The sequence below is a fragment of the Lolium rigidum genome, chromosome 1 (genome assembly GCF_022539505.1).
Source record: "Lolium rigidum isolate FL_2022 chromosome 1, APGP_CSIRO_Lrig_0.1, whole genome shotgun sequence".
Taxonomy (NCBI): domain Eukaryota; kingdom Viridiplantae; phylum Streptophyta; class Magnoliopsida; order Poales; family Poaceae; genus Lolium; species Lolium rigidum.
In genome coordinates, this window is record NC_061508.1 from 273,219,237 (window position 1) to 273,229,656 (window position 10,420).

The window sequence follows — 10,420 nt, forward strand, 5'->3', positions numbered from 1 at the left end:
GAACCCCATTGCCGACTCTTTTTGCAAAATTATTGGATAAGCGGATGTGCCACTAGTCCATTATGAAAGTCCTGTCAGGAGTAAATGACAAGATTGAAAGATATACACCACATACTTCCTCATGAGCTATAAAACATCAACACAAATTGAGAAGCATTTTGAAGGTTTAAAGGTAGCACATGAAGTATTTACTTGGAATGGCAGGAAATACCACATAGTAGGTAGATATGGTGGACACAAATGGCATAGGTTTTGGCTCAAGGTTTTGGATGCACGAGAAGCATTCCCTCTCAGTACAAGGCTTTGGCTACCAAGGTTGTTTGAAGCAAACACAAGTATGAACCGGTACAGCAAAACTTACATAAGAACAAATTGCAAGCATTATAAAACTCTACATTGTCTTCCTTGTTGCTCAAACACTTTTACCAGTAAAATATCTAGACCTTAGAGAGACCAATCATGCAAACCAAATTTCAACAAGCTCTACGGTATTTCTCCACTAATAGGTTTAAACTACATGATGCAAGAGCTTAATCATGATCTACTTGAGAGCTCAAAACAATTGCCAAGTATCAAATTATCCAAGACAATCTGAAGCATTTTCTGTTTCCAACCAAATAACAATAAATGCAATAGCTTCCAACTTTTGTCATTGAACGTTAAAAGTAAAACGAAGAACAACAGTGTTCATATGAAAAAGCGGAGCGTGTCTCTCTCCCACACAAGGATTGCTAGGATTCGATCTTATTCAAACAAAAACAAAAATAAAAACACACAGACGCTCCAAGTAAAGCACATAAAATGTGACCGAATAAAAATATAGTTTCACTAGAGGTGACCTGATAAGTGGTTGATGAAGAAGGGGATGCCTTGGGCATCCCCAAGCTTAGACGCTTGAGTCTTCTTGAAATATTCAGGGATGAACCACGGGGGCATCCCCAAGCTCAGACTTTTCACTCTTCTTGATCATATATCATCCTCCTCTCTTGACCCTTGAAAACTTCCTTCACACCAAACTTCTCATAAACTTCATTAGAGGGGTTAGTACTCAAAAACTTTAATCCACTTTAGCCCTGTAGTGACACATTGCAAGTACTCAATAAAACATTAGCTACAGCTCTCCACGTCTAGAAAGCCTCACTTAAAGTCCACAAGAGACAATGCAAAAAACAGAGATAGAATTTGTCAAAACAGAACAGCCAGTAAAGACGAATTTTTAAGAGGTACTTCCGTTGCTCAAATCAGAAAACTCAAAACTAATGAAAGTTGCGTACATATCTGAGGAACACTCACGTAAATTGGCAGATTTTTCTGAGTTATCTACAGAGAATCTTACCCAAATTAGTGACAGAAAGAAATCCGTTTCTGCGCAGTAATCCAAATCTAGCATCAACCTTCTATTAGAGACTTCACTTGGCACAACATTGCAATAAAATAAAGATAAGGAGAGGTTGCTACAGTAGTAACAACTTCCAAGACACAACAAAACAGTAGCGAAATAAAGACATGGGTTATCTCCCAAGAAGTTCTTTCTTTATAGCCATTAAGATGGGCTCAGTAATTTTAATGATGCTCACATGGAAATAAGAGTTGAAGAAAAAGAGAGCATCAAGAAGCAAATTCAAAACACATTTAAGTCTAACCCACTTCCTATGCATAGGAATCTTGTACACACATAAATTCATGAAGAACAAAGTGACAAGCATAAGAAGATAAAACAAGAGTAACTTCAAAATTTTCAGCATATAGAGAGGTGTTTTAGTACCATGCAAATTTATACAACCATATTTTCCTCTCTCATAATAATTTTCAGTAGCTTCATGAACAAACTCAACAATATAACTATCACATACAGCATGCTTTCCATGATCTACAAACACATAATTTTTATCAAGCTCAAAAATAGTTGGATTAAAACTTTCAAACCCACTTTTATCAATAATATAACAAGATGATTGATCATTCTCAAGAGATATGGGACTCATAGATAAAGTCAAGGCCTCGCCAATCCCATTTTCATTAGTAGTACAATTAATATAATCAAATAACATAGGACCATCATCTAGAGATTTATCATAAACATTTGCCAAGCAAAACTCTTTAGTACCATGCATTTCGACATCAGGCACAAACAAAGCATTATCATAAGATTTATCAAGGTAGCATGGATTATCATAGATAACAGTAGCATAATTATTCTCACAAGTTTTACTCATAGGGAATATTTCAAGAGAATCCACAGGAACATAACATTCATCCTCCTTTGGTAAGCATGGAGGACAATCAAATAGTGTAAGAGATAAAGAGTTACTCTCATTAGAAGGTTGGCATGGGTAGCTAATCCATTCTTCCTCCTTTTGTTCATCACTCTCCTCTTCTTTTTCATCCAATGAGCTTTCAGGTTCATCGATTTCCTCCTCTTTTTCATCCAATGAGCTTTCAGGTTCATCAATTTCTTCTTCCACTGGTTCCTGCAAATTGTGAGTGCATTCTTGTGCATTAATGAGTCTCTCTTTATAATCAATGATACAAGGATTATTGCTGTAACTTTCTATGCAAAAATTAAGGATAGAAGAGACATAATCTTTAAGGCCCTTACAAACAGCACAAGTTTCATAATTTTTAGCTATGAATGATTCTATCTCAGAAGCTCCCATAAAAAAAAAATTGTTCTACTTCTTCGAACCCAAAATGAATATAGCTATTCCAATTATAGTTCTTAATTAAAACTTCCTCACTAAAGCCACATTGAAATTTAAGATGTTTAGTATCCTGTTTAGAGCAACAATTTATATCATGGCATTTAAGCAAGATTTTAGCAATTGCATTCAATTTTTCTATCATAACACTCATAACTTTTCCCGTTCTTGATTCTCTATAATTATTATATAATTCAATAAGCTCCAAATAGGTTGTAGGTTCTCCCATAGCAATAGTTTTTAATTTTTAGGTTTTTCAAATTTTTATGGATTTTCGGGTATATGAGAAAAGTAAAGCAAAACAAAAACAAAAGTAAAACTAAGCAAAATAATACTAGACGGAAATAAACTAAGCACAAATAAACTAGACAAAAGTAAACTAAGCAAAACAAAATAAAATAAAACAAAAACAGAGAGAGAGGTAGAGTGTACTCCCCAGGTGAACTTATGAGTAGAGCTATGCCTCCCCGCAACGGCGCCGTGAAAATAGTCTTGATGACCCACAAGTATAGGGGATCGCAACAGTCTTCGAGGGAAGTAAAACCCAATTTATTGATTCACAAGGGGAGGTAAAGAATACTTATAAGCCTTAACAACTGAGTTGTCAATTCAGCTGCACCTGGAAAAGCACTAGTAACAGGGGTGATGTGAAAGTAGCAGTAATATGAGAGCAATAGTAACAGTAACACAGCAGCAGAAATAGTAACACAGAGGCAATGGCACCAGAAAATAGTTGATACTACTTCCAATGACATGTAGAACCGAGTATATGATGATGAGAGATGGACCGGGGTTCCCAGCTATCTTCACTAGTGGTAACTCTCCAATAACAAGTGTTGGGTGAACAAATTACAGTTGGGCAATTGATAGGATTGAAATAGCATTAAGACAGAACATCAAGATTATTAATCATGTAGGCATGTTTTCCATATATAGTTATACGTGCTCGCAATGAGAAACTTGCATAACATCTTTTGTCCTACCAGCCGGTGGCAGCCGGGCCACTAGGGAATCTACTGGAAATTAAGGTACTCCTTTTATTAGAGCACCGGAGCAAAGCATTAACACTCCGTGAAAACATGTGATCCTCATACCTAAGCCTTCCCCTCCAGTTATCCCAGTTGTTTTCACTCTGGGGCCTCGGGTTCCGGACATAGACATGTGCAAACAACTTGTAGATACAATCTAAGCAATAAGTATAGAGCTTAAATCTAAGATCATGCCACTCGGGCCCTAGTGACAAGCATTAAACACAACAAGATTGCAGCAACAATAACTTCACAAACTTTATAGATAGACTAATCATAATGTAACAATCCATCGGATCCCAACAAACACAACACCGATTACATCGGATGAATCTCAATCATGTAAGGCAGCTCATGAGATCATTGTATTGAAGTACATGGGGGAGAGAGTACCAACTAGCTACAGCTAGAACCCGTAGTCCATGGGGGAACTACTCACGGAGCATGATGGAGGCGGTGGCGTTGATGGAGATGGCTTCCGGGGGCACTTCCCCGTCCCGGCAGGGTGCCGGAACAGAGACTTCTGTCCCCCAAATTGTAGTTTCGCGATGGCGGCGGCGCCCCTGGAGTTTTTCTGGAGTTTCGTCAATTCGTATCGAAGATTTAGGTCAGGACAACTTAAATAGGCGAAGAGGCCAAGTCGGAGCGGCCACTGGGGTCCCACACACTAGGGGGGCGTGCCCCCTGATGCGCGTAGTTGACACGTCCGTTGGGAACCCCAAGAGGAAGGTGTGATGCGCACATCAGCAAGTTTTCCCTCAGTAAGAAACCAAGGTTATCGAACCAGTAGGAGCCAAGAAGCACGTTGAAGGTTGTTGGTGGCGGAGTGTAGTGCGGCGCAACACCAGGGATTCCGGCGCCAACGTGGAACCTGCACAACAAATCACAGTACTTTGCCCCAACGTAACAGTGAGGTTGTCAATCTCACCGGCTTGCTGTAAACAAAGGATTAGATGTATAGTGTGGATGATGATGATTGTTTGCGAAGAACAGTAAAGAACAATTGCAGTAGATTGTATTTCAGATGTAAAGAATAGGACCGGGGTCCACAGTTCACTAGTGGTGTCTCTCCCATAAGATAAACAGATGTTGGGTGAACAAATTACGGTTGGGCAATTGACAAATAAAGAAGGCATAACAATGCACATACATATATCATGATGAGTATTATGAGATTTAATCGAGGTATTACGACAAAGTACATAGACCGCTATCCGAGCATGCATCTATGCCTAAAAAGTCCACCTTCGAGGTTATCATCCGAACCCCTCCGGTATTAAGTTGTAAACAACGAGACAATTGCATTAAGTATGGTGCGTAATGTAATCAACACAAATATCCTTAGACAAAGCATCGATGTTTTATCCCTAGTGGCAACAACACATCCACAACCTTAGAACTTTCCGTCATCGTCCCAGATTTAATGGAGGCATGAACCCACTATCGAGCATAAATACTCCCTCTTGGAGTCACAAGTATCAACTTGGCCGAGCCTCTACTAGCAACGGAGAGCATGCAAGAACATAAATAACATATATGATAGATTGATAATCAACTTGACATAGTATTCAATATTCATCGGATCCCAACAAACACAACATATAGCATTACAAATAGATGATCTTGATCATGATAGGCAGCTCACAAGATCTAACATGATAGCACAATGAGGAGACGACAACCATCTAGCTACTGCTATGGACCCATAGTCAGGGCCGTCTCCACAAATTTGGGGCCCCTGTGCGAAAAGCAAAATATAGTCTCTAAAATATGAAAAATCGGATAACCAAAACATATTTTTGCGTGGATGGAATAACTTGAAACTCTACACTACTTCATACAATGCTTAGTAATATGTCAAACCCTGACGTAAGTGTAGTTTACTTTTCTAAGAAATAAAAAACCGAAGTCCTTTTTGGAGAAAACAAAAAGGTGTAATTTCCAAGGATTGGAGCCCGTTTCCTCTAGCTAGCTAGTCACCCCAGCCATGCCCAACGTTCTGTACCAATTCACCACGACACCACGTTTTTTTGAGCTTAGGCACCACGTTTTCTTAGTGGAACACCACGGCTTATTTTGCCCATGTCTTTCAGTTGACGAAATTTGGCCCATCAACCCAATAACGCTTCGCTTCATCGCCCTATCTTCTTCATCGCGAGCACGAACAGACGCCATTCCATGGCGGCGCTGTAAGCCTGTAACCACTATGATCTGCTAATATGCTGAGCAGAATCAGAAATCTTAATATAGTGTCGCGGATCCAGCTCGTAGTACTAGGTCGTCCGTCCCAGCTAGTAGCGAAGCAAAGTACTCGAAAAAAGATTCAGGCCCCCCAAATTTTCGGGCCCCGTGCGGTCGCCCAGCTCGCACGTGCTTGTCGACGGCCCTGCCCATAGTCCAGGGGTGGACTACTCACACATCGATCCGGAGGCGATCATGGCGATGAAGAGACCTCCGGGAGATGATTCCCCTCTCCGGCAGGGTGCCGGAGGCGATCTCCCGAATCCCCGAGATGGGATTGGCGGCGGCGGCGTCTCAGTAAGGTTTTCCGTATCGTGGCTCACGGTACTGGGGGTTTCGCGACGAAGGCTTTAAGTAGGCGGAAGGGCAGGTCAGGGGGGCATCACGAGGGGCCCACACGCTAGGGCCGCGCGGCCAGCACCTGGGTCGCGCCGCCCTACTGTGGCGCCGCCTCGTGGCCCCACTTCGTTTCCTCTTCGGACTTCTGGAAGCTTCGTGAAAAATAGGACCCTGGGCGTTAATTTCGTCCAATTCCGAGAATATTTCCTTACTAGGATATCTGAAACCAAAAACAGCAGAAAACAGCAACTGGCTCTTCGGCATCTCGTCAATAGGTTAGTGCTGGAAAATGCATAATAATGACATATAATGTGTATAAAACATGTGAGTATCATCATAAAAGTAGCATGGAACATAAGAAATTATAGATACGTTTGAGACGTATCAAGCATCCCCAAGCTTAGTTCCTACTCGCTCTCGAGTAGGTAAACGATAACAAGGATAATTTCTGAAGTGACATGCTATCATAATCTTGATCAATACTATTGTAAATCATATGAGATGAATGCAGCGATTCAAAGCAATGGTAAAGATAATGAGTAAACAAATGAATCATATAGCAAAGACTTTTCATGAATAGTACTTTCAAGACAAGCATCAATAAGACTTGCATAAGAGTTACTCATAAAGCAATAAATTCTTAGTAAAGGCATTGAAGCAACACAAAGGATGATTAAGTTTCAGCAATTGCTTTCAACTTGTAACATGTATATCTCATGGATAATTGTCAACACAAAGTAATATAACAAGTGCAATAGGTAAACATGTAAGAATCAATGCACACGGTTGACACAAGTGTTTGCTTCTGGGATAGAAAGAATAGGTAAACTGACTCAACAATAAAGTAGAAGATAGGCCCTTCGCAGAGGGAAGCATGGATTACTATATTTATGCTAGAGCTTTTCATTTTGAAAACATAGAAACAATTTTGTCAACGGTAGTAATAAAGCATATGTGTTATGTATAATATATCTTATAAGTTGCAAGCCTCATGCATAGTATACCAATAGTGCTCGCACCTTGTCCTAATTAGCTTGGATTAACATGGATTATCATTGCATAGCATATGTTTCAACCAAGTGTCACAAAGGGGTACCTCTATGCCGCCTCGTACAAAGGTCTAAGGAGAAAGCTCGCATTGGATTTCTCGCTTTTGATTATTCTCAACTTAGACATCCATACCGGGACAACATTGACAACAGATAATGGACTCCTCTTTAATGCATAAGCATTCAACAACAGTTAATTTTCTCATAAGAGATTGATGATTAGTTGTCCAAACTGAAACTTCCACCATGAATCATGGCTTTAGTTAGCGGCCCAATGTTCTTCTCTAACAGTATGCATACTCAAACCATTTGATCATGAAAATCTCCCTTACTTCGAGACAAGACGAACATGCATAGCAACTCACATGATATTCAACAAAGGTAAAAGTTGATGGCGTCCCCATAAACATGGTTACCGCTCAACAAGCAACTTATTAAGAAATAAGACACATAAGTACATATTCTTCACCACAATAGTTTTTAAGGCTACTTTCCCATGAGCTATATATTGCAAAGACAAAGAATAGAATTTTAAAGGTAGCACTCAAGTAATGTACTTTGGAATGGCGGAGAAATACCATGTGGTAGGTAGGTATGGTGGACACAAATGGCATAGTATTTGGCTCAAGGATTTGGATGCACGAGAAGAATTCCTCTCAATACAAGGCTAGGCTAGCAAGGTTGTTTGAAGCAAACTCAAGTATAAAAGGTGCAGCAAAGCTCACATATGAACATATTGTAAATATTATAAGACTTTATATTGTCTCCTTGTTGTTCAAACACCTTAACCAGAAAATATCTAGACTCTAGAGATCAATCATGCAAACCAAATTTTAACAAGCTCTATGTAGTTATTCATTAATGGGTACAAGGTACATGATGCAAGAGCTTAAATATGATCTATATGAGCACAACAATTGCCAAGTATCACATTATTCAAGACATTATACCATTTACCACATGCGGCATTTTCCGTTTCCAACCATATAACAATGAATGAAATAGTCCAACTTTCGCAATGAACATTAATAATAGAGCTAAGAACACATGTGTTCATACGAAACAGCGGAGCGTGTCTCTCTCCCAAACAAAGAATGCTAGGATCCGATTTTGTTCAAACAAAAACAAAAACAAAAGCAAACAGACGCTCCAAGTAAAGCACATAAGATGTGACGGAATAAAAATATAGTTTCACTAGAGGTGACCTGATAAGTTGTCGATGAAGAAGGGATGCCTTGGGCATCCCCAAGCTTAGACGCTTGGGTCTTCTTAAAATATGCAGGGATGAACCACGGGGGCATCCCCAAGCTTTGACTTTTCACTCTTCTTGATCATATTGTATCATCCTCCTCTCTTGACCCTTGAAAACTTCCTCCACACCAAACTCAAAACAAACTCATTAGAGGGTCAGTGCATAATTCATATATTCAGAGGTGACATAATCATTCTTAACACTTCTGGACATTGCACAAAGCTACTTAAAGTTAATGGAACAAAGAAATCCATCAAACATAGCAAAACAGACAATGCGAAATAAAAGGCAGAATCTGTCAAAACAGAACAGTCCGTAAAGACGAATTTTTTTGAGGCATCAGACTTGCTCAGATGAAAATGCCCAAATTGAATGAAAGTTGCGTACATATCTGAGGATCACGCACGTAAATTGGAAGATTTTTTAAAATTTTCTACAGAAACTACTGCTTAAATTCGTGACAGCAAGAAATCTGTTCCTGCGCAGTAATCCAAATCTAGTATTGGCTTTACTATCAAAGACTTTACTTGGCACAACAATGCGATAAAATAAAGATAAGAAGAGGTTGATACAGTAATAACAACTTCCAAGACCCAAATATAAAACAAAAGTGCAGAAGTAAAATAATGGGTTGTCTCCCATAAGCGCTTTTCTTTAACGCCTTTCAGCTAGGCGCAGAAAGTGTGTATCAAGTGTTATCAAGAGACGAAGCATCAACATCATAATTTGTTCTAATAATAGAATCATAAGGTAACTTCATTCTCTTTCTAGGGAAGTGTTCCATACCTTTCTTGAGAGGAAATTGATATTTAATATTACCTTCCTTCATATCAATAGTAGCACCAACAGTTCGGAAAAAAGGTCTTCCCAATATAATGGGACAAGATGCATTGCATTCAATATCCAAGACAACAAAATCAACGGGAACAAGGTTATTGTTAACCATAATACGAACATTATGAATCCTCCCCAAAGGTTTATTTATAGCATTATCAACAAGATTAACATCCAAATAACAATTTTTCAATGGTGGCAAGTCAAGCATATCATAGATTTTCTTAGGCATAACAGAAATACTTGCACCAAGATCACATAAAGCATTACAATCAAAATCATTGACCCTCATATTAATGATAGGCTCCCAACCATCTTCCAACTTCCTAGGAATAGAGGTTTCAAGTTTTAGTTTCTCTTCTCTAGCTTTTATGAGAGCATTTGTAATATGTTTTGTAAAGGCCAAATTTATAGCACTAGCATTGGGACTTTTAGCAAGTTTTTGTAAGAACTTTATAACTTCAGAGATGTGACAATCATCAAAATCTAAATCATTATGACCTACAGCAATGGAATCATTGTTCCCAACATTTTGAAAAATTTCAGCAGTTTTATCAGTTTCAGGTAATTTTGCACGCTTTGCACTAGGAGTAGTAACATTGCCAACACCAATTATTTTACCATGGATAGTAGGGGGTGTAGCAACATGTGAAGCATTATCATTACTAGTGGTGGTAATAGTCCAAACTTTAGCTACATTATTCTCTTTAGCAAGTTTTTCGTTTTCTTCTCTTTCCCACCTAGCATGCAATTCAGCCATCAATCTAATATTCTCATTAATTCGAACTTGGATGGAATTTGCTGTAGTAACAATTTTATTATCAATATCCTTATTAGGCATAACTTTCAATTTTAAAAGATCAACATCGGAGGCAAGTCTATCAACCTTAGAAGCAAGAATATCAATTTTATCAAGCTTTTCTTCAACAGATTTGTTAAAAGCAGTTTGTGTACTAATAAATTCTTTAAGCATGGCTT